The following is a 26,100-nucleotide window of genomic DNA, read 5'->3' on the forward strand; positions in this document are numbered from 1 at the left end:
TTTCTTGTAAAGAGGAAAAAAAAAAAAACCTGGAAGAGTTCAGGGCTGTTGCAGTTCCACCCACTCGTTTATGACATAAGCAATAGCAGATGAAAGCCCCAGCCATGCTTTATGGCTGGAAGACAGAGCTGCACTACCTGTGAGGCCCTGTAGATTCATTTCAGGTTGTTGGAAAATTCCCAGCAGCCCATAAACAGGGGAGGAGATATCTGAGTTTGGCCCAGGAGGTGTAGGTGAGGGAGGGGATAAGAGACCCTCCTGCTAGGAAAGGAGAGGTAGGAATGGGCCTCTCGTGCTCCCCCAGGGACCAGCCTCATAAATGTCTTTCAGGCTGGGGGAGGAGAGGAAGGGCCTGGGATTTGTTGTAAGGAGGAGAGAGAGAAAGAAAGAAAGGAGGAATTTATGAAGACAGGATATAAAGGAAGCTATTTCTGTCATTGCCCTGTGCTTCAGGCTGGAATCCTGTTCCTCCTGAGAGCAGTCCTCGGTATGAGCTGAGTTCACTGCAGCAGGTAAAATGCAGGAGGTGGTGGCTTCAGAAAAGCCAAGTTCCTGCAGCTACTGTTTTGAAACTGCCTTATACAGAGATTTTCTAGGTCTCAGTGCAGACCAGAAACCAGTTTCAGAAGAGATGGGATGGGGAACTTGTTCATTTAATCATGCACTTAATGAGCATTTATTGAAGGCTCATGTGTGAGGCAATACACAAAAACCAGACACAGAGGTGAGGAAGAATCAGCCTCTACTGCTATTGTGAAAAAGAGACACTTGACACCAACATAAGGAGTGAGAGGAGGGGACTGGGATGGCCAGTGGCACAGGCCTCACTGGGGCCCGAAATAATTGGCCCTAAAGAGGAAGAGAGGTTGCCAGGTAGAGAACAGGGAGGGGAGGGCGATCCCAAGAGAACAGATTGTTCACAAGTGTGGAGGCACCACACCAATCTCAAAAGCTCTCCTTGCACACTTAGTCCTGTTCTGTGCAGCGTGGTGTGATAAACAACGAGGAAGACAGTAACCCCTGGCTCCTAAAGAACAGGCAGCCAGGTTGGGAGAGGTGGAAGTGCAGGAGACAAGTAACAGTGTGCAGGCATGCTAAACTGAAACTAAAAACAGGAGCATTTAGAAAAAAGGAGTATCAGTGAGCCAGAGAAGCCAGGAAATGAAGGTGGCTCACAGGGAAAGAGGAAGTGGAATGGGGAAGCACATGGGGAGAAAGGGGTGCTCTAAAGGGAGCGCTCAGCCTGCCAGGCCAGAGAGAGGGTGGCAAAGATGTGGAGAGGAGTAGGGGGCCCTAGTCCTAAGGCATATAGTACACAACTGGGGTGGAGGGGTTCAGGGGAGAGAGATCCCCTGGGGTGCAGAGGGGGAGACGTCACCAGAAACTGAGGCTGGAGTATTGAGGGAGGGGCATCTGTGGTTGGACCTGCTTGAGGAAGCATAATCCCAGGGCACAGGGCATGGGAACAGGAAAAGCACAGCCTTGGTTTCTGAGTTGCTGTGCTCCCGTGTGGGTAACAACATCAGCCCAGGCATTCTCTGTGTAACTGGGATAAGGGTATCTCTGCGGTCCTGACCCTAGACAAAGACTCTGAGAAAAATGAGAAAATGCCTACATCCTGATTCAGAGTACGGACATCATCTCAGCATTGCAGCTCAGCAGAAAGGGTCTTATCATAATCTGACTCCTCTCAGCTAAGGAGCCAGCACAGCCTCAGCGAGGTTCAGGAACCAGTCACCACACAAACAGGTATTGAGTGGCAGGACTAGGTTTCCTGAAAATCTTGTCTAGTTCCAATCCCATGCCCAGAGATGCCCCTGTAGGGAGGAAGGAACTGAGCTTTTAAACAGCAAAGCAGGCATCAGCAAATGACAACCATGTGTGCATGCCCTGGGCTAGGAGTGCAGAATTAGAGTACTTTGTCTCCCACCAGCAGTGAAAATTTATTCTGTGAGTCAGAAAAGCAGTGGCATGGAGGAAAGCACCTCTGACAGTAAAAAAAAGGAGGCTGAGTTCTAATCCCGATTTTTCTCCTTGACTGTTTACCCTTGTTTAAAACTTCTCACATTTTAAAGCGGGCCATAGCAGTGCACCCATATATTCCTAGCACCGAGGGAAGCTGAGGCAGGAGAATCTGAAGTCTGAATCTGATGTGAGCAATTGAGCAAGACTCTGTCCGCAAAGCAATTTTTTAAAAATAGGGCTGGGGATGCAGCTCAGGAGTAGAGATTTCCAGTGCTACCACCAAAATACAAAATTCAAAAAATAAAAATAAAAAAACACAGCAATACTTCTTCACATTTTGAGACTCAATTCCTTCATCTACAAAATGATTTGAAAATTATTTCTGCTTTCCTAATGGATTATTTGCCTCATATAAAAACTTGTTTATGATAACCTACTTTATTGTTTCTATTACAATTCTATGAGGAAGGAAAAGCACCCTTCCCCCACCACCCATAACAGGTGAGTAAACTGAGTCTCAGGAAGGGAAGGTGCAGAGTGCACATCTGGAGCACTGTTGCTTCTTCCTGCTTGCCTGAATTTCCTAGGTTACTGCAACATGATTCTTCAACGTACCCACATTTGTGGATGTCAGGTGCTATGTGACTGTGAGCCGGTGGTGTTGCTGTTATTAAAGAGTGAGGAAAGAAAAGGTTCCACTGAAGGGAAGGCTTCCTGGGGACAGAACAGTCACCCTGAGCTCCTGCTGGAAAAGCCATTCTTTAGAGTTCAAAAGGGACAGAATTTATTGAAATCCCCATCACCCTCTGCCCTGCTCCGAGCCCTGCCATTCTGGCTCTCCCCGGGATGCCTGCAGGGCACTCCCTGGCATCCCTAAGAGGGCAAGCTCTGGGAGATTTTACAATCACAGAGCATCAAGCACTTCAAGTACAGAGCAGATAAAAGCCAGGCTGTGCTCCTGGGTGAAGCCACAGGTAGTGTTCCAAGAAAGACATCTTTGTTCAGGAGTGCCCACCGCACGGGGGGGGAGGGGTCTGCACCAGGCAGGGAAGGGGCCAGGTGGGTCAGAGCCAGGGCATCCTGGGCTGGCATCCAGGCCAGTCCCCAGGGAGCTGTGTCCCTACTCAAGGAGGGTTGGCATTGCCCCAGCCTGGATGCTTCTTGTTTACCTTTCTCAGCAGGCTGGTGTGGTGAAGGGAGACCTTGTGCTTAGCAGGTATACAGGAAAACAGGACAGCATTGGTACTGAACGGTGGCCTTACTAATTTCCCTAAGTTTCAGACCTTTTCACATTTGAAGAGGTCTTACGCTAACACCAACCCTGGCTCTAAACACACAGACACACACACACACACACACACACACACACACACACACACACACACAGAGTACATCTTTCCCTCTCTTAATTTTTCCATCTTTCTCTTTCCAAACCAACAAAAATGTAATTATGTACAATCCAAGTAGAGTAAATGCTGAACATGCCTTTGCATAGAAAAACTGGCGATCAGAATATCAGAAGAGTCCTCTACATCAACATCACTGTACTCAAATTAAACATAAATATATTAAGTGTGAACCATAGCTTACTGTGTTTTGGTTTGGTCAGCTATGAAGCTCATAATGTGTTGATCTGGATGCTTAGGGCTCCAAGGTTGGTCCAAATAAAAGCTTATTAGTCCAGTTACCTGATTGCTCATTAGGCACAGGGCACGACATTATATTAGGTTTATAGTAATAAGATCTGAATATGTTTGCTCCAGTTTAGTAACTTAAGTAGATTAAATACCATCTCTCTTTGGAGTAGTACAATTTTACTCTATTAATTGTTGGTCTTCAGGAGGATAAATTATCTGAAAGTATTAAAATGTTTCTAGGTAGCCTTAGAAGACAGAGGGTTAATTATGTCTCCAACTTTAAAAAAATAAAAGACAGAGATAATTTTTGAGGTGGCTGGCAGTTGGGGTGAGCTGGCCAAGCTTACTGCAGACTTAATCACAGGAAGAGGAAGCCCAACAACCACGACCAACCAGACTGCTTGAGGCCTTGGTGAGATACCCTGGTACTGATCAGCCCTCTGCTTGTTTGGAAAGGTGGATAGAGGTCAGTGTCAAACTTGCTCTGTGCCTTCAGACTGCAATACATCCCACAAATCACAGATGGCCATCTAAAAAGAATAGGGAATTATTAGCTACCTCCATGGCCAAGCTCAGATGAGGTATATTTCAGTTGAGATCCAATATAAACTTCACTTTCATGTTGATACTGAATCCACTGACTGTTCACTGGTTCATTAGTACCCACCCATGTATGTTTCAATAAGGAGGTGTGGAGGGAAAGACATGAAAAAGAAAAATTCAAAATAATTAGTGACAGAGAGAGGAAAGAGGAAGACTAAAGGAAAGAAAATAGAAATGAGTGGAGAAGGAAGTGCTGTATAACAGGTACCATGGTGTGATTTGTGATCCAGCTTGTTGGACTGGAATATTAATATACAAGGACAGCTTTAGAGAAGGGCAGGAAGAAGTGGGCAGGAGACCCTCAGCCCTGGCCAGCTGGGCTACTTTCATAACTGAGAGATTTCAACACACTCCTGTAGCGATCATTCTTCATAGGTGAGAATGAAATACAAGGTGATGAGAGCATTAATTTTTTTTTTTTGCAGTGAGGGTCTTCCCTGAATTAATATAAATTGAACATCATGGCAACTACTTGGAAAATATTCATGGTTATTACCCTTAAGTGAAATTTGTGGTTGCCATATAATGCTGATTTGATGAAATCACTGCTGTCAGGATCATCACACAACCCGGGTCTTCAGTGAAACTTGAGATTCTACCAGTAAACCCTCTCCTTCCCAATTCTGTTCTTATATATAAATATACTTTGGCAAGTTTACTGTTGAATTAGAGCTTAGTGGAAAAACACTCTATTCTAAACCTAAAACCAGAACCTCTGTCATGAATGTGTTTCAGAAGCACCTGCAGGGCTGGGTGAAACACACGTTGCTGCCCTCTAACCCCAGTTTCTCATCAGTAAGTCTAGGATGGGGTCTGCTTTTCAGTTCTAACCATTTCCCAGGAGATATGGATGCTACTGGCCTGGAAACCACACTTTGAGAATGGCTGATCCAGAATCATCCTCTCCCATTTCCGCCACCCAATTCCTGCAGGCATATTGGGGCATCAGGGTCCAGATCAAGAATGCCTCACTAACCTTATGTAATCATAAGTGGGGCTTTGGGAAGGTAAGTGAGTCGTGAGGGCTGATGGCTGACTTCCTATACGAGGATATGGGTCTGGTTGGGAAAGCAGGGTTGCAGGGGGCGGGACCGGGAAATGCATACCTCCTTCCTTTTCTCTCTGCCTCCTGCCTGACTTCCACAGCTTTCCTCCACCCAGACAAGTGATGGCAAACCTTTTAGAGACAAGTGTCCAAACTGCAATCCAAACCCACCCATTTCACAAAGTGACAATGCTGCGATTGAACCTGAATATTGAGGTTTTAGTTTAGAAGAAAAAAACACTCATACATTAACATCTTTTGTCTTAAAAGAGAACAAATAATGCATGTGCCATAGGTTCACCAGCACTGACCTAGACCTTTTCAGCATGACCTCCCTGTCCTGGAGTCACCTACTGAATGAAAACTTGAGAAAAACAAACTTCTCATTTAAATGGTGGGTGTTGGGTCATTTGTCTCCGGGACAAGGAAAGTAACCAACACATGCAGACTCTGGGTGAGAGCTTCTAAAGAGATGGGAATGATCTTAGCGCCTTTGTACTTGTCAACATAGAGTTTTACCCCTTTTCAAATATTTGACCAAGTCTTCAATGATTCCTGCCAGTTTCACAATTAGAGAAGGATCAAACCAGCCAGGCATGGGTAGTATGTGCTTGTAATACTGTAAACTTAGGCAGAAGGATCACAAGTTGAAGCCTAGCCCTGGAAACTTAGGGAGACCCTCTCTCAAAATAAAAGATAAAGACACTGGGAATGTAGCTCTGCGAGAATACCTACAGTTCAGCCCCTACAGTAGGGGGAGAGGGGAGAGAGAGAGAGAGAGAGAGAGAGAGAGAGAGAGAGAGAGAACTATGTTTAAAACCCTGTGTTCCCCTTTACATATAATAGTATGGCTGGAGAGAAACCTGGGGACACATATGGTGACCTAGGTTCAACACAGACATAAACAGGACTGGCCCTGGTACACCAGCAAGCACAGGGCCACTTCTCCCTCCTGTTGGTCAAGGCAATGGCTGTTAACTTCCAGGCCAGAGATGTGCACGCTGCTAAGAGAACACAGGCCTCTGCATCCATTCCCCTTATGCCTCAATCGCTCTCTTCCACCTCACTGCATTATCTCCTCCTCCAGGACTGGAACAAAGAGGCGAGCAGCCCTTCAGTTTGTGGGACCTAGAAGACTTCCAAGCTATGCATCTCTCACAAAGCAGGAATGTCATCAAATGTACCCACTCAGGTTAGTCTCCTGGATCAAGACTTTAAATGAAGCTTCCCTCAGGGTCAGCTGTTTCCTCTCCACTGATGCCAGTGAGAGGTGGAGCAAGAATTTACTGAGAAGCTTGGCCCAGGAGAAAAAACTTGACTTTGTGGGTACACCTGAGATTCAGGGAAATGCAGACCACGGCTGGGCTATCATGGCAGCTGCAGCTTAGCCCTGCCATCGGATTCTAAGTTAATGCAGCTTATTCTATAGCATATGCCATACTCTGTACAATGGGTGTGCACCTGAGAAATGGTGCAGAAACCAAACTTCCATTGATCTAAATTTTATTTCACAATGAAGTTCTTTGTTACCATCAAGCATGAATAAATATTTTTCACTACATAGAAGATCTCCAATACTTCTATCCTTTATGTATGCATCTAAAAACATTTGTTTTGCAACAGGCTTAACACACATTCCAATGAAGAAGACAGAATCCTTGCCTTGAAGAATTTACAGTCCAGTGAAAGGAATGAGAAGTCAACAAGTATTTTCAAAACAGGATAAAAAGTGTTTTGGTAAAGCCCAAGGTTCTGGGGAATAAAATGGTGGAGCATCTAACGTGGCCACAGAAGATCAAAAAAGGCTTCCACCAGAGGTGTACAAAGTGTAATGTAAGATCAATAAAAATAAATCTAAAATAAAAGGAAATAAGAATACTTTAGCACAACTAAGTAGAGACGGACTTGGGCAGTGAAGGAGGTAAGGGGTGGCTGACCAGAAAGGTGTCAGAGCCAAAAAAGTGAAGCTGTTAGGACAGGCTGGTGGCTATAGAGTCAAACAGATGCAGGTTAAATGCTGATTCTTCTGAGAACAAATTATTTAATTTCTGCAAATCTCAGATTCCCATAGTGGGCACACAGCAAGAATTTAAGAAACTCCAAACACTAATATTCTTAGTTGTAACTACAGAATAGATGAAGTGATATCAAATATACTATGCAAGAAGGTCTTCTTATAATGCAAAATGTTAAAGAGCTTTTGGTCAACATTTTTTAAAAGTAAGAAAAGGAAAGAGGCAGTGAAAATTGAGTCACAGGTCGGGAGACAGATAAAAAGATAATTGCAGTATCTTTTAATGGAAAGCTCCGAGCCGCATCCACAGCAAATATTTACTGACCTCACATAATGTTGATACCATTGCTGTTATAGGCTCTGAAAGTATAGCGCAGTTCAGAGTAAACTGATACATGCTGTTATTCCAGCAGAATTTACCTTTCCTTGGAGAAGACATGCATTATAAATAATGAACCAAATCCTTACAGAATCTTAGTCAAATTTAAACAGTGGTAAATAGGTACTGAAAACAAGATGACTGTGTGGGAGAAATAAGTGGTGAAGAATGTCTGCAGCCTCAGAGGTTGAGATGCTGCAGAGCAAGTGACATTTGAAGGAGATAAGCAAGAGCAAGCCAAGCGGTGAGTTCAGGCAGAGGAGGAGGCAGTGGTCCAGGCTCCTTGTGCTCAGCTACTACATCCGCATCCCAGTCAATAAGAAAAGGCTGGATGATGAGGTTGGAGCTACGCGCACAGAGCAGAGGCCATGACAGGGTCCATGACAGCTAAGTTTAATCTAAGTTCTAAGCTAGAAACTGGAAGAGGTAGCAATAGAATCCAATCCGCTGTTCCTTACCTAGTTCAAGGCTGTCATCTATACTTTCTTGCTGTCCCATTCACTCTGGGAGGCCCAAGAAAGCCTCAGTGAACAAATACTGAGTTTTAAGTTTTCTTCCCACTATTCTGGAAGTTGCTCCTTGTCTGTTTTATAGGTTTCATAAGTTAAACACTATTCTTTAACATTTGATTTATTTCTTCTCTTCCCTTTGTCCCTTGTGTATCTGCCAAGGATTGTCTCTTACAAGACACTACCTAGCTTTAATTGATGAGAAATATTTACAAGAAAGTCAGAGAAAGGGAGAGACTGAGAGGTTACCTTGACCTGCCTCTACCTTGGGTGGTGTGTCCTGCATCTTCCTTCACAGTGTCAGCCCTGACAGGCTGCAGAAGCTTCAGCCTGTGCCTCATGCGCCCAGAAGCTGGATCACCTCCTCTCTCTGTTCCTTAACTGAGAAGTGGAGCAGCTTCCCTTCCGTACTAATTTGTAGACTGTCTCATCATCCTGATCTGTTTGCATCTCAATAATCTCATCGGAAGCATAATCAATTCTGTGAATTAAACTCTCTCTGATTTAAATGTTGATGATTGTTTCTCCCTTTCAGCTTCATCTCTGGCCAATTCAGTAATCTTAAGAGTGGCAAGTGATTTCACAAGTTTAGCAACTGTTCCTTCATTTGCCTGCTAAGTACATCTAGTCACTCTGTTTCATTAGCCATCCTGGAAACCAAGTTAAATCATCTTCTTATCCCCTTTTTATCTTTCTTGGACTAATATTTTAGGGATTATGCATGAGAAGCAACTGCATAATGAAGCATGGTGAATATTTACCCTAGGATTTAGATTTTACAGCCAAAACGCCTCGAAAGTTGGCATTAGAATTCTATAAGCAGTCAGCACCATGGCCAGATCCTAGGGGCCCAAGACAAAAACTGGAGGCCAGCGAGAATTTGAAAGGAAGCTTATTCCAGAGACTGGACAGGGCAAGTAAACAACTTATCATTTTTGATGGTAAAACTTCTCTCCCATTTGTCCAGCATCTGTGCTGCTGTGTCACATACAGTTCAAACAGCAACAAACACATGCTTTGTCGTAGTCTGCATCACCTCTAGAGAGAGCTAAAATGCAAGTGACCTCTGCCACCTGTCCTGGAAATGGGCTGTCACACTTCTCCCTATGTAAGTTGCCTTAAATTTTAAAATATGTCATGTCAAAGACCACCAAGAAATAAAGAAATTGTGATCAATTAAACTTTGATATGCTTTGTTGTGACACCAACTGTGTCACATCCCAGTTTTGTATACGTCAAAATGTAACCTGAAGAAAAGTGTCTTAGAATATGAAATGTGTCATCATTCCTGCTTTGGGTAACTGTCCCCTTAAAATAAATAAGCCATTTGGATTACTGATCATTGTAAGATAACCCAAGGCTCAAAATCTTGGGGAGGGCATCCACTAATAGCAGTTATAGATAGGCTCTGTGAGTAGTCATAATTGACCCACTTGGTCCCAAACATCTTCTTCACCATGTTATGTGGCATCAAAGGAAGGTGCACAAAGCCCTGTGGTGGATGGAAGCCTGGTGCTACAAGTGTTTCCACAATGTGAGCCTGGGAAAGATGCTTAATCTCAATTCCCTCAACTGTGAAATGGGGAAACTCATAGCTGAGGTCTTACAGTCCTTTCAACTCACTTGTCTATGTTTGTAAATGAAAGTAGAAAGATTAACAAATCTGCCTTCCAGTTATGACAACAGAATTAACCAGTGTGTTTTAGTCAAAAATGTTCTGCACCCTGGAGCCAACTGCAAATCTAGGAAGGTTCTTCTAGTTGTTAGTGGATAGGGGGCCACCAAAAAAAAAATGTCAATGGTCTTCCTGTCAAGAAATGCTGACTCAGACTATTGTGCACTGAATGTGTCCTCCTAAAATTCCTGCATTAAAATCCTAAGCTTCAGTGTAATGATACTGGGCATCGGTCTTTTGGAAGGTAATGACATCATTAGAGTAGAGCTGTCAAGAATGAGATTAATTCCTTTATAAAAGGACCTCAAAGAATTCTTATGCTCTTTTTCCCATTGTGTGAGGCTACATGAGAAGTCAGTAGTGTGAAACTTTAGAGAGCCATGAACAATATTACACTGGCACCCTGATCTTGGACTTCCAGTCTCTAGTACTATGGAAAGTAATTTCTGTTTATAAGCCTCATAGTCCACAGTACTTTGCTATAGCAACCTGAATGAAGAATCTTCTATGAAGGTGTTTGTGACAGTGAACAAAAATCTCTGAGCTCATACTCTTGTGCCTACAGTGATTTCATTTCTAGTTTATTATGATGACTTAATGTGGGTAGCTGTAGGAGCTATCACTTAGGCAATACTTAAACAAATCTCTCCTTTGGGTGCCTAGCAACCTGAGTCTTAATATTCTCCCACAAACTTTCCAAGTTGTGTTTTTGCTAGTGGAAGGAACAGCCCCACATATAAGGCAATAATTCCCCCACATGAACCAAGAAAGTGGAACCAACAGATTTTCCACTGCCCTGTCACCTTGCTCACAAATCCTGTGATGCATGGAGAGTTGTAACTTGCTCTTAGCTGTCCCTGAGTGGAACATGCTAGGAAACAGGCCAACATCAGAAAACAAAGAAACCTGGAGCCCATCTAAACCTGCTTCACATTCATTTGTATTTCCTTAGGTGAGGAAAAAGAACCCCAGGTAGGCAAAGGAACTTGTTCAAGACTCTTGGCATGCACAGTAGCTCCACATTTTGGCTCAGAGTTTCTGGCCTGGGTTCCAGTGCCTTAGCTCCTCACCATGGTCTGCCACAGGAAGTAGGAGGAGAGAAAGCCTTTGGCAGCTCAGACTCAGGCTTTTGCAGAGCAGCTGGTAGACACCTATCAGGGGATGGGCTTTTCTCAGTAACTGCATGCAATCCAAAGGGCTTTGTGACAAAAGCATCAACATTTATGGGAAAAAAGATTTTTAAAGGAAATTATTCTAGTTTCTTTATTCACTATATAAATAGTCTGGGCTTTTAAAAATATAGTGCTTGAGCTTTCATCTTGAACTTTCAGCATTCCCTTAAACATAAGCAATTAGTATACACAGCTGCACATGGTAAAAACATAGGAAGCTGGGCTAAGTGGGTATTTCCTATGGAAAGTGCTTCCTTGAGATTGTTGTTTAAAATAAATATTTGATATTAATTTATTTTCTGGTTAATTTTTTGTTTATACAATAGGGGGCTTTCAGGTAAAATGTTCTACTTAACAGTTGGGTTCCCATCAGCCTCATTTAGTGCAAAGTTAATTATTACTATATTTTAATAATCCTTTCTGACATATTTTAAATGATATCATAGATACTTTTACCTCTTCCAAAATTTTTAAACTCTAAAGTTTATGAGATACTCTGTGACAAGCTTCTTCTAACTTTCTGGAATCTTAATGACTACTGTATTATTAGATGTGCCATGGCTGGGACACAATACCCAACATCCACATTTTAAAGGAAGGAAAGCTTAATTTGGCTTACAGTTTCAGGGAATTCAGTTCATAAATAGCTGGCTCACAGGCAGGAACCTCATGAGGGAAGCTGCTTGGTTCAGAGCAGCTGGGAAGCAGGGCATTGAACAGTGTCAGAGAGGAAGAAGTGAGTGACTAAAGACCCCCATATCTCCAAGGTCATGCCTCCATGACCCACCCAGACACAACCAAAAAATGTGGCCCACTAATCTCTGGGAAGATCCTTAAGTCAATCAAGTTGACAAAACTAAAGTTGACTGTTATATTACAAATCTGTGGTTTCTGAAACTTTGCCTACACAAACTACACAAACGCTTCAAGGGCATCACACTGATTTAAAGTATGTCTCATGCACTTGATGAAGCATTCTCAGGAAGGCTCTCTCAGACAAGAAAAGGAAGTATCTTTTTTCTGCTGCTCCATAGATCTTTGAGTACATTCAGGGAAGAAGAAAATGATCTTGGAGCTGGGAAATGAGTTCTGTGAAACCAAGACCATGGAGTTGGGAAGGCCAGAGACACGCACAGCCCAGTGCTAGGGTAGCAAAGGTCCCCAGATGAGCGTGTGGAGAGACTCAGGGGAGCCTCGCCACTTTGGAGATATGCAGTCCCATCACAAGCCTCTGCAGCTGGGAGATCCCATGGTGAGGCTCAGAGACCTAGGGTTCCACAAAGAAAGGGAAAGATTTTCTCTTTGTTTCTTCAACTTTGGAAAAAACAGAAAATGCCAGTGCATGCCTCGTTCTACCTGTCTCTTCAGGGGTAGATCGGTTCTCAGTGGCTCTTCCTTCCATGTAATATGAATTAGGCTTACAGGATCTGAAGAGCCGTGAGACACCAAAAGAGAGAGGAATGCTGGAGGCAGAATACTTTCCATGCTTCTTCATGGAAAAAGGATCTGAGCATCACTGCCTGGTTTGCTTTTAGGGAGGTACATATTTCTTCAAAAACAAGGACTTCTCAGCATATAGTTGGTTGTTTAAGAAAATAAATATAATTCAAAATACGTGATCTGTACACAGAGACCCAAAACAGTTCCTGGAGAAAGTGCTAGAAGCAGTGTCATACCCTCTTTGGCATGTTCCATTTTGCAGAGACTGTCTGGTGTCCTCTGTCCCTCCTTCAACACCCCCAAATCCCTCTGGTCACACCTTAGCTGTTAGATTAGGTAATGCCAGCTGTGGCTTCTTGTGTCACTGTCAAACAGCCTAGCGTGTGGCTTCTCAACCACAGGAAAAGGGCATTTTTAGTGAGTCAGGAAGGTCTTGGAGTGCTGCCACTTCTAGGATTTCCCCTCTCTTTCCTTTGCCACTGTATGAGTTGGATGTTACAAGGACCAGCAGCAGTGCCTAGCACACAAGTACAATAATGAATCCCTTTCACCAAGCACTTACTTGGCACCAGGAACTGGTATCTCATATATACCATCACATACTGCACAAGGCCCACAGAACCCACTTCACAGATGAGGAAAGGGAGGCTCAAACTGCCTACCCAAGATCACCAGGTGGAAGAGCAGGAAATTAAATCCAGGTAACTATAATCCCAAAGCCTTTGCTTTAGAATGATATTTTATCTAAATCACCGACTACTCCCATCTTCATCAACTCCTAAGTTATTTAAACACACATCAAATTGTTGCCAGTCCATTCATAATTTGTATTCACTGATGGTGTCATGTGTCAAAGTCTATCTGGACTGCAGGGAAACTTTTACATACTTCATGTTCACTAGCAGGCAAACAACTGGTCACAGAGGAAGGATTCAAGTGTGGCCTGAATGAGTGACCCTGGAGATGGCCGTAGTAAGGACAGAATCTGGGAAGGAGGGAAGGAAGCCGAGAAGGATAGAGAGGGAAGGGAATGAGAGAGAATGAGAGGGAAGGAGGGAGAGACTTAGTGGAGCCACAGCTGCCTGAGGAAGAGATGTAGCAAGATGAGTTTTCTGTTGGCAGTAGTCACTAAGAAGTGCCAGTGCCCACTGCCCATACTTGGACTGCAGTCTTGATGGCTGGTGTATGGTAGGTTGCTCTAATTCTATGCTTCTCAAACTTTCCAGGCTGCAGAATCACAGATTTCTGGCTGCAATCCAGAGTGTCTAACACAGTGAGTCTAGAATGAGTAATATAAATTTGATTTCTAAGAAGCGCCCTGTTGATACTTGGTAAACCGCCGCTCTATTGGTATTTGTTGCTATTGCTCTTCAGTGCTGTTTCCTGCAGTCACGCAGACTCAGACAATAGCATCAGTGGAGACACTGGTTTAAAAACAACAACAACAAAAAAAAACCACTTGCTTTTAAAACCTCTGTGATTTTCTGTGATTCCCAAATCCACATCTGACCTCTACCTTGAACCCTAAATCCATGTGCTCAGAAGCCTAACAGACTCCATGCCCACCTGGTTCACAGCAACCTAACTCAGCACATTCCACCTGGATTCATTACCTACATCTCTCTTTTATGACTGATGTTTGTGTCTTTGTGACATCATTATTAATATAATTTAGAAACCTCAAATCATCCTCAACTTAACCTCTCTTCCTACATTTTTTAAAAACCCTCACCAGGGATTGAACTCACGACCACGTGCTTGCAAGGCAGGCGCTTATGCTGCTGAGCTAAATCCCCAGCCCCCCTCTCTTCCTACATTTAATAGTCATGGAAGTTGGGGAATTTAAAATGCTAGATGATGAACACTTTGGCCTACTATGTCCACCACTGTATCCCAGTTCTTAGAATGATGTCTGGCACATAGTAGGGGTTTAGTATGTAATGAATGAATACGCCAATGAACAAATTCTCCCAAATCCCATATCCACTGTGAAACATTTTTATCTGCTCCCTGTGTCTTCTGCTCCTTAGTATACATATATGCATCCCAAGGGGAATTATGGCTCCTATTATTAGACTCCCATGGCATGATGTATCCCTGTTGTGGATATACAGTCAAGTGTATTTTATGATAATTTTTTTGTTGCAGGAGTTTCTAAATCACTAAGGGACCTGAGAACCTGATGGTTTCCCTTCCTCTTGCAATCACTAATATCTATCCCACTGTCTGACACACAAGCTCTCAAAATGTTTGCTGAACTGGCCTCAATTTAATTTAGTTAGCATCAATCAGAGAGTAAGGGATAAACAAACAGTGGTGGACTTAGTGAGACTAATTCTCTGAAGTCTTCACCTCCAAGGCCAAACTAAAAACTGAAGTAATTACTTGGGTAGATGTTTCATGAAAGGATGGGAACCATTTGCATTTGAATGATCTAGTGAGGATTTTCTGCTTATTGATGTTTCTGGAATTTTTCAGATAATAGCTTCAATTCTTTGATTCTTTCATAGTGAAGAGAGTAGGCCAGAAAGTTAACCTATCAATCATTTTCCCATCTGAAACCAGGCAGCTTTCCACCAGGTCTACCCAGCAGAAAACATACGCAGAAACCAAGTTTTTTCACTGAGACTCCGAGGCTGGAGCGTCCATGATGTTGAGATTCAGCACTCCAAAGAGCTCCTACAGAATGCCAGGAGGTGTTAAATTGCTTCCCTGATATTTAAATAACCTCACATCTGGCCCCCATTTATTTATACCCCAAGGGTTGTCAAGGTTGGGGCACAAAAGAGAGAAAGAACAGCGGGCAGTAGCTGTGCAGAAAAATGATACTTGGGGTATAGTACACAGGAGACGAGGGCATTGAATCCAAACCAGGACTCAGGGCCCTGGGAACCCAAAGGAAGGCAGGGGTCAGATGGCACGTGCGTCTGCGCCTCTGTCTCTTTCTGAGCCAGGGAAGTGGCTGGAGGACTAGAGGGAAGAGCATTGTTGAGAGCCAGGGAAACTATGATAATGTCCGATTCTGAAAAATTCTGTATAGCCCTCCCTATTATATGGAATCTGAAGCACACCCGCACACAACACAGGGACGCGCGCGCGCGCGCGCACACACACACACACACACACACACACACACACACACAAATCCGCAGCACCTGTTTTGGAAAGCCCCTCTCTCAGGCTGGCCCGAGAGCTGGCGGATTTACCGTGGCATTACTTTTAATTAACTGTGCGGCGCGGCGGGAGCGCAGGGTGGCCCTAATCCCGGGCCGCCTGACGTCACCTGGGAACGCGCGCTGGTGGGGCCGGGCGACGGCGACCTCGCGGCGACCCTGCGGCCGCGCCTCCGCCCGCGCGGGGCTTTGCTCGGCGGGAATTAAGGGAAGGAGAAATGTTAGTACACTTTTAATTGGAAACCGAGGTCTTCTTTCACAGTGGCTTGTTTACCCAGGCTCGGGCATCCGAACTCAGGGGAGGCTCTAATTGAAGTGACGGCTTTGGAGATTATGGGGAACATATGGCCCTACCGCGGGCCCTTTATCTGCATTTTCTCATAAAACTGCCGTCGGTGTGTGCGTGTGTGTGTGCGCGTGTGTGTATGTGTGTGTGTGTGTATGTGTGTGTGTGCGCGCGCGCGTCTGTGTCTGTGTCTGCGTGGACACCGTGGCCTCTTCCATTTCTGAATGGTCTTTGAAGAGCAGGCCGAATGCACGCGGGGAAAGCGAGGTTCATGAGCTCTAGTGCATGAGTCCTGGACCCCAACCGACACCCCACCATCCTAAGGGCTGGCGGGGGGGGGGGGGGGAGCAAGAAGAAAAAGCGGGCTGGCCACTGCCTGGTGGGGGTGTAATTCAAACTGTTGTAAGAAACCAGCAGGAGGGAGTTGCCAAGGTAACAGGAGATTCCCTCTTTAAACCCAGGAGAGGGAAACCGCCTAGGGCTTGGTTGGGGCCAAACCTCGGTTGTACAAGAGACAGGGCAGCACAGGTATCCTGGGACAGAATTCACTTCTCCCTCCCTGTCATCAGTCGGTCTGTCCATCAAACATTAGGCATACCGTCCGGCAGGCTCCAGCCTCAGTCACCACCTCTTTAGGTTTACCTTTCCTTCATCCCTAGTCAGATTCTTATTATACCTAAAGCTGTCCTGTAAAGTATGGGACACACAGTTAAATTCAGATTTCTCATAAACAATAATTTTGATAACCGTGCACCTTGGATTTGTGTTGATTACACCTCACAGCCCACTACATCTGCTCACTTTAGGGAGAACACTGCCTTCTGTCTCGGCTTTGAAACCATCCTAGCTCAGCACCAAACCTCTTCAACTGGGAATTAAACTAGGAATAAAACCCCAACCCCACCAACCACTGAACCCCATGACCTCCTGGGGCACTGGTTCTAAACCACTAGCCACACCTAAAAACCACTTAGAGGACTTATAAAAGCCCACTTGGGTTCCAGATTGACTAAATTCCTAAGGTAGTCAACATTTGTGAAACATATAAGTACAATAAGAATCTTAAGAGACTGCTTTGAAGGGTAATCCACAATCTTATTTTATTTATTTGGTTCCATGTATATAAGCTTTGAGATCTGCAACAGGCCTGTTACACAATCTGTGCCCAAAAAATATGTGTTTAACAGTCACACAACATATACCTCCATGTCTTCACACTCTATACCCAGTCCTAGCCCAAAGTGAGGGTCTAGCAAATTCCTGGCTGGAAAAAATTCTGAGCAGGTTCAGGCATTGCCCTCTGAGATTCCTAAGAAGGAATATTTGAACATCTTACCTTTTATGCCATCTGGATCCACTGATGCCACTGGGTCCACACATCCCCAGTCACAATCACCAGGAAGCCTAAATACCCAAACCTGGACTTCGACCACTAAGAACACAGATGGTCCTTAAATTACCCTGTGACCCATATGCTTTTTATAGCACAAAGTACCAAACAGAGCATTCCAAAGAACTCACAACCTGGTTTGCCATCAGTTCCTACTAAACAGGACTTTGAGGTTTTTCCCTTGGTCACAGATACCAAGACACAGGGAAGTATTAGAAGTGATTCTTCCACTTGCTCAGTGGTTGATCTGAAGCATTTTCATATCCATTTTGACGTTGTTTGGTAGAAATCTTAAAAAATGATGGATTTGGCTAAATATGGAGTGGGGAAGGCATCTTCTCAGAACGACTGTCTTGGCTCTTACTACAATATAGTAAGTGAGTCTGTGGCCATTTAGGGCAGGCAAGGAAAGATCTAATTCATAAGCTGACTACCTTCCAGGCTGCATTGCCAGTCATTCTTCAAAGGCGTGCTGTCACACCCCAAGAAGGTCCAGTGTAAAGATGGGCAGATAGAGACACAGTGGGAACAAAATGTGAGGTCTACCCTGATATTCAGATGCATTTCTAGCAATTCAGTGACAAGATACCACACTTGGGATCCCCTTTGGGAGCTAGACTGCTATGATTTAAATTCTGACTCTTGCAATTAGGAGCTGCAGTGCCTTCCACACACTGCTCATTTTCCCATGTTCCTCTTTACCTGTAGAATGTGAATAGTCGACAACATTGCTTTGCTTCATCAGCTCGAAGGGAAAATCGAACGTGTTAATGCATGTATAGAGCTTAAAGCAATGCTCTGACAAGAGCAAGATTCTAATCACTGTGAACACCATTCTCATCATCCTTACACAAAAATCACAGTGGAGACTGCCCACCTGGTCAACTTTTTCTTACAGAGGTTATGAGTAAGAAATGAACTTCCAAAGGCAGCACACTGTTGCAGGGAAACACACTACTAAGCAACTGACCTAATTTTAAATTATCATTTTAATTGTTCCTATTAAATATAATTAGTAAGTATGAACACAGGTCCAAAATTACATTGCCATCAATGGAAAGGAGATAATATATTGTCTAAATCTGTAGACTGTAACTTTTTAAGCACTGAAAATAAACTCTACCCAACTCACACAATTATAGCCAGGGCTAAGCCCCTCTGTTTCAGTATCGAGTGTCCTGACTCAGTAATTGGTAGAATTAAGTTCTTATTCCAGCTTATCCCTGACTCGAGTGTCTTGTGTCTCTATTTCTCCCTCCATACTACAAAGACAAAACAAATACACGAGAAGACAAAAGTTCAGTAAAAGGGGGCAGGGGCTGAGCTTCCAACAGAGGGAAACAAATAATTCTGGGAGTGAATTTTATAGCTGTGATACTAACAAGAGACAAAACTGTTGTTTTTTAAAACAACCTGAAAGGTTCAGCAATTATAACTGTCTCATGCCTACAACCCGGGATGCCAGATTAATAAATCAGAAAGTGTCCCTGCAGACTTTTGTGCTAGTAACGATATAAATATGTGTGTTCTTCTGATCTTCTTGATAATAATAACAACAGTAAAGAGAGAAAACACCTATCACATGTTTGCTGTGTAACCAAGTCTTCTGGAACAGACATGATATCTTTTGTTTTACTCTCTAACTGACATAGTCTGTATAATTAAAATATATTACTGGCCCAAAAATTCAGAAGTATATACTAATTCCAAAACCTAGGGATAGGTTTGTAAATGGTTAAAATTTGAAGCAATATTTCTCAAATTTTAAACTATAACCCACCAGTATCTTATGAAATTAGTATAGGTTAAGATTAGAATTAAAAATAAATAGATGTCATCAGGTAGGGCAACCAATGAGTCATGTAAGTATCAGACTTTATTTTATACACACACAGGTGACTATGTATATTAGGTCATGACAAAAAAAAAATGTAATTTCTATCAAGCTGCCGTTAAAGTTTTCTGAAAACTTCTGCTATAGAGGAGAGCCTGTCCAACATTAGATAAAACATGTAATGTGGCTTAAATACATTTCTTCACCAATATGTTTATCAAAGCACTTGAAATACCCACCCAAAGGTTTTTAAGTGAACTTTGCTTATTAAAGAAAACAGTGGGTCCAGAAATTTAGCTCAGTGGCACAGGGTCTACCTGGAAAGCATGGAGTCCTGAGTTTGATTTCTGGTACTAAAAAAAAGGAAGGAAGGAAAGAAGGAAGGAAGGAAGGAAGGAAGGAAGGAAGGAAGGAAGGAAGGAAGGAAGGAAGGAAGGAAATAATGGTAAGATTTATCGCCAAGCTATATCCCTTCCATCTCTCAGTGTTGTTGTATCACAAGGTTGGATCCTATTCTACTGGCATTATGATGTCAGTTTTGAGATGTTTTTCTCAGTTGTAAGATTCACTATCTCCTTGAATTTTATTTTTCAGATTTTTGCAACTAAAAGTCAGATTTTGGCACATAGAGCAACATAGTATAAGGTGCCTATAAGAAATACATGCTGGAATTGGAGGGTTGGTAAGGTGGCTGCCTAGGAGACACACATAGGTTATACTGTGTACATCAGCAATAACAGGCCTATTGAAGGATAGAAAAAATGATTTTGGCCTCAGATGAACAATGTATTCACAAACAAGTAGCTGTCAAGTGCAATGTCCTTGCTGGACAATGATACAAGACATACTAGTATATCAGACCAAGACTCACAGAGCTCCACCCCAAGGTAACATGCCAGGAAATGCCATAAGGTGGCACACGGGCTCTCATAATATCTCTAATCATAATCATTGTAAGACTCAGTTTCCTAATCCATAAAAGAATAGCAGAAAAGTTTGATAAACCTTTCCCATTCTTGCTTGGAATTCCAGTTAAGTCCCAGAAATGAGCGCAAGACTGTTTCTTCCTGGTCTTCAGCATTAAGTTTGCAAGATGTAATGCTGGCTAAAATGATCAGAAACTGGAGTGCCTCTGAGATGTGCAGGGCCATGTATGAGTGAGCCCATGTCTACTTGGTGTACCCTCGCCACTCAAAATAACAAAGTCCCTGTTTGCACCCACCCTAAGATGGCTCAAGTCAGCTATTGAGAGGCATCTGAAAGAGAAACGAGAGAAGCTTATAAAATGGTGGGTTCTTAGTGAAATAAACTTCTGAGCTATGAGCTACTCAGAAGCACACTAGCCCCTGCACCAGGACACAGTAATGGTGACTGCCATTGACTGGGCACCAACCCAACTTGATTGGCACTGGATCTTTTTATTTACATAGCAGCCTATACAGGAGGAATGATGGCACCTTTTTACTGATTAGGAAACTGAGTCCTGGAGATGAGGTATAACTTGCCCAAGTTTGTAGTGTTTATGAGGACTCCCACTCAGACCTGCCTGACTTTAAGGCCCAAGACTTTGGCTATGATATGGAGAATGTCACTTCCTCATACCTCCTATCGACTTTTTATATCTTGCATTGTTAAATTCAAGACTGTGAACTAACAAGAAAAATCCCCCAAGGCAAGAATTTTCCAGACCCTTGAGATAATCACTGCCTCTCTAGTCTAATTTATTGGAGAACAAGGTAGATTGAATGAAATGTTTCTGGGTGGGCCAGGCCTACCCCTTCCTGTGAGCCAGGGGTGGCCACGCATCCCAGGAAAAGAAACAAGAAGTCAACATCTTGCTTTAAGCCAATGGCAGTTCTGGGCTAGGCCAACTCCTTTCTGTGAGCCAATCAGTGCATTGGCTGAGAGTAAAGAAGTGCTGAACCACTTCCCATGCCCCCCAACTGCCATAGGCAATCAGCTGATTTGGAGAAACACAGGCTGAGATGATAGCCACTGACGTAAAAAAAACAGCATAATGCCTGTATTGTCTGATTGACTTTGCAGGCCTAAAGCCAGTAGTCTAAGCATCTATTTAGAGGATAATAATATGCAGTATGGCAACTATAGGGGATCTCCTTCTGAAGGTAATAGCCAATGTTGATTCACTATTATCTTGTTTCAAAACAGAAACTTACTATTTAAAGACAGATTTTAAAAATTGCTGTACAAGACAATGTCAGGTGACTTCTAATTTTAAGAGAAAACACGAAGACAAGAAGGGTAGATAAAAAGCAGCATGGACAGCCAGGAGCCATGACTGTCCATAACCACCAGGTCCTGGCCTCACTCCAACTTCAAAAAAGCTAATGAAATCATGGATTCATAACAACCATAGAAAGCAGCAGCAATGACACTGTACTAGTCAGATGTCATAAGGAAGAGTGTAGGCTCTTCTCAGTGATACATTTTATTGGCAGTATTCTCACAAATAGAGCAATAAGCCTCTTATAAGGGCTCGCTGGAAGAATAGGCAAAACTAGAAAGCAAGACTTTAAAGAATCTCACAGGTATCAGGGAGGAGCTCTATCTTCAGCATGAAGGGCTGCCACATGGAGGGGAGCAGACTGTGGCTTACTTTTTGAGATTCTGAAAATAGAGAAGCTGAGGCCAAGGTCAAAGGTGACACATGGATCAAGACTGCAGAATGTGGAGTCAAGCACTCCTGTGATATTATTAAAAATAGAGGTGGCCTTTGTCCCGTTTCCTGACAAGTAGCTCCTAAAATGTTTGAGTCTCCGGAAGGATAACAGTATCTTTTGTACTCTAAAGAGAGGATTGGTGGCAGGGGGCCACTATCCAGCTGAAGACCAGCACTGCTCACTGGAAAGCCCAGTGCAGGATACAAGTGGGAAGCCTTGGGAAGGGAGAAGGGATAAAGGTTGAGTCAAGTGCTAATGGCCAATGACATAATCACTGTAAAGAAGCATCCAGAAGGACAAGGTTAGGTAGATTCCAGACAGCTGAACACAGGAAGGCTTCCAGGAGGTGAAATCCTAGAGTGGGCACAGATACTCCCCACATACCCTGCCCTGTGCATTTCTTCATTGGGTTGTTCATCTATATCCTTCAAAATATCTTTGTAATAAGTGGGTAACATAAGTAAAACATTTTTCTGAGTTCTGTGAACTGATCTAACAAATTAATTGACCTGAGTAGGAGAGCGTGAAACCCACAATTTATAGCCAGCTGACCAGGAATGTAGGTGACAACCTTTAATTTGAGGCTGGCATCTACACATGGGAGGGGCAGTCTTGTGACATGTGAGCCCTCAACCTGTGTGATCTGACATTATCTCTAGGTAGACAGGTCAGGATAGAACTGAGTTAATGGCCCATTTGATGTCTGATGGAGAATTGCTTGGCATATGTGGAAAATCCACCACATTTGGAGTCAGCATTCAGTAGAAGGTAGAGAGAAGAAAAAGTGCATAGCTTTGTCCTCTTTTGTCTCCTTGGAATCCCCAATGACTGAGATGCTCAAGCAGAGGCTGGAGAACATCTGCTGAAGTCTGAAGTGGGTCACTTTGCAATCACTTATCCACTGTGAGAATCTTCAGCTCTCTGGTGAAAGAAATCTCAGGTCTGAATGTCATGATATCTCTTCTAGAGACCCTGGGCAATCAAAATTCTCAATAAAACAAAGAAAATTGTCTGTCTCTGGCTACAGATCCTATCATTTGCTTGGGAGGCTACTTCAAGGCCACTGGCAAGACAAAAACCAGGACAGAAGAGACGGGCCCCATGGATAAAGATCATCCACCAGCTGAAGACATCCTGACTTTAGTGTCCTGTGTAGCTGTGAGCCTGTCACATGCCTAGATCAGCTGGCACCATAAAATTGGAGATTTTAGTATCCTACACTGCAGAAGGTCTAGTGGTCATTAATGGAATTTTCCACCAACCGTAACTAAAATGTTGAAGGACAGACAAGTTCCCTTCCCATAAAGCCAGCTCAGCGGACATCAATGTCAGACATGGTTCCACTATATAATGAACCTAAATCTGTCATTTCACACTCAGTACCAGGTCTGCCACCTTGGGGATGACTCTCATTAGATTTACTTTTACAAAGTTAAATATAACATTTCTCCAGCTATTTATCATTTATTTAACAAGCTAGTTAATTACTCTCTACAAAACTCTTCCTAGTCACTGATCTCCTAAAAGACATCATTTGAAATTAGTGCCTATATTCTAAGTGTGCTCTGACCAATGCAAAAAAACTATAATTATGTTAGGGACAATATCATTCTACTTATGCATCTTAAGTCTTTTTAGCTCCTATTGGCTTTATCATCAAGTATAATTTCACATAGAATTCTATCAAAATAGTCTACATTTTATACAATTTTAATGGTATTTTAGGACCAGAGGAGAAGAGTTCATCTCACCAACTTTGTGCTCTTCTGTTAGCCTGTCAAAATCATTCTGAATGTTGAGAGTATCAGCTGTCACACCAGCATTCCCTGCCAGGTTTGAGTCATCTGTGAATTGTATCTTCATCCAAGTTATTGATAAAAATGTTAAAAATGACAAGACAGGCAGTCATTCACTCAACAAATATTTATCAAGCAGCCACAATATGTAAGGCATTCAAGACAAAACCTAGAGGAAGAATTGTATTTGTTCCAGAACAAATTCTAAAACTGCTTCCTACGAAGCCCTTATATGGGTGGATGTCTCTTTTGAAGATTTCACTCAACACATGAGATATTTACTGATCACTTAATCCTCTCCTGTATCATGCTAAATCTTGTTAAAGAAAGAAAGGAATTGAAAGCTACAGCTGTGTTTTCTAAAAGTCTATCCCCTCATTAGTGAGACAAGCTTGGATACACAAAACATTTTATGATAGGCAACAATTATAAAATCAATGGTTGACAATATCACTTGAAAACTCCAAAGACAAATATACATTTCTAGAGATAGGGTTCTCCTTGGACCACCTTCCCTCATCCCTCATCAATATCAACATGTTTGGAAGGTATGTTTCTTGGTAATTTATCCTCTGTTGGATTCAATCATTAGAGTGATATTCCAATATGCCTGCTGATATTCCCTGTGCCTAGTTGAGAATTGCTTCCTTGTATCTGTTTAATGCAAACAGTAAATGATTTCATTAAATAATTTAATGAATAAACTCTCATTGTTTCTCTAAAATCAAAAAGGAAAATTGGGCTCATTGGACCATTTGAAGGCTACAATGTTGCCTTCATTTAATCTTTAATTTTTTAGGCTATTCGTCTACAATTCCTCCATGAGACATGGTTTTGAGATCACCCCACCTTTAAGCAATCGTCATATAACAAAGTCACTCAAGATATGATTACCGAATGATACAAAAGTGAATGGCCTCTAGAGCTGTGATTCATCCATATCAAAAAAGGAGACGCTCAGAACTGAACTGCTGAAATATTGCTGACAATGTGGTCAGACAAGACCTGCTGCTCTGCCTTTGCTCTGAATATCATAATACTACTATGATGCTTGCTTAGATCCAGCTTCTGGTTTTCGTCATTCGAGGAAAGTGGCAGCAACAATGCAATGCCTCAGTCTGAGTTCAAATAAAATCTCATAAACCTTAAAAGCATGATCAGGTGGATAGTACAGGGATCAAGCCCCCAGACAGTTGCATCTGAAGAACACAGAGACCACTGTGCTTATTTTCACATGAGGGGGAATAATGTAGGTCCCTCCAGGTGTGCAAATCTAAGGTCACACTGATATTCTGATCACCGTGGCACCAAAGCCTCTTGCCCTCTTGCTCTTGGAATGGCAAGAACTAACGTATTGTATCACCTCATGGGTTCTTCTCCCCCCCCCCCCCGGTACTGAGACTTGAACCAAGGACATTTCCTTTGAGCTACCTCCCAGTCTTTTACAGTTTCATTTTAAGACAGGGTCTTGCTAAATTGTTGAGTGGAACAGGCTGGGTTTCAATTTACAATCCTCAGGACTCAGCCTCCCAGAGTGCTGGGATTACAGTCTGCATCATCATAACCAGCTAAAACTCACAGGTTCTTGTTTTGTTGTTGTTGTTGTTGTTGTTGTTTTGTTTTTTTGTTTGTTTGTTTTTTTTATCGGTACCGGGGATCGAACTCACGACTGCCTGCTTGCAAGGCAGGCGTTTATGCCGCTGAGCTAAATCTCCAGCCCCTCACAGGTTCTTAAAGGAAGAGAACACTACCCCAAGAGGACAAACATCCTGAAAAGTCATTTGTGCATAATACAGACAGTTTCAATTTCACCTGAAAATTTTCAGTTTCAATTCTCTGGTCCTATGACACCTGCTCTATAAAACCATTCAACTTTTTATATTCTCTCTCGCTCTCCCTCTCTCTCTCTCTCTCTGCTCCCCTGTAGGCAGTGTAGGTGGGGAACGGGTATGTAAGGAAGAGGAAGTATATATATGGTGGTTCCTTACCTTATGTGACTCATCAAGCCTTAAAGTCTAGCTGGCTCACTTGACAGATGAGGAAATAAAGACTGAGAAAAGTTGAGTGATTGTCACTAAAAGCTTGCTTCCAATTCATCATTCCCTTTAATACTATCACATACTGCACATTACGCATAGTAACGTATGTGATCCCAGCAAGACTTTGTGCTGCACACAATATGTTTCTCCATCACATGACTTCAAGTTTGACCTTGTAATCTGCTTTGGCTGCTGGGATACAAGCAGACAGAATGAGAGCAGAGGCTTGAAAGGTGCTTGTGTGGTTGCACATGCCTTCTTGCACTTTGAGCACCCCCAAGACAGCGTGCTCAGTAGGTGCTGCTCTTCAAACCTGGACCACAGAATAAATCACACAGAGCAGAATTGAACTTGTCTAAGCCTGAGTTCAGCAGATCCTAGCTAACTTGAAGAACTTCAGCCTGGAGCAGTCATTCCACTTAACCTGGAGACAATCTATGTGTGATAAGTGTTTATGGTTTA

At 43.0% G+C, this 26,100-nt stretch overlaps 1 protein-coding gene across 1 annotated transcript in view; it reads right to left on the reverse strand.

The window, feature by feature from the left end:
- The window catches only part of Lmx1a (LIM homeobox transcription factor 1 alpha), a 143,156-nt gene that overhangs the window by 15,433 nt on the left and 101,623 nt on the right, over positions 1-26,100 (reverse strand). The gene's annotated exons all lie outside the window — the stretch shown is intronic.

This window comes from Cavia porcellus, unplaced genomic scaffold (genome assembly GCF_034190915.1).
Source record: "Cavia porcellus strain 051 isolate PalLab524CR breed Dunkin Hartley unplaced genomic scaffold, mCavPor4.1 scaffold_7, whole genome shotgun sequence".
In the NCBI taxonomy this organism is placed as follows: Eukaryota; Metazoa; Chordata; class Mammalia; order Rodentia; family Caviidae; genus Cavia; species Cavia porcellus.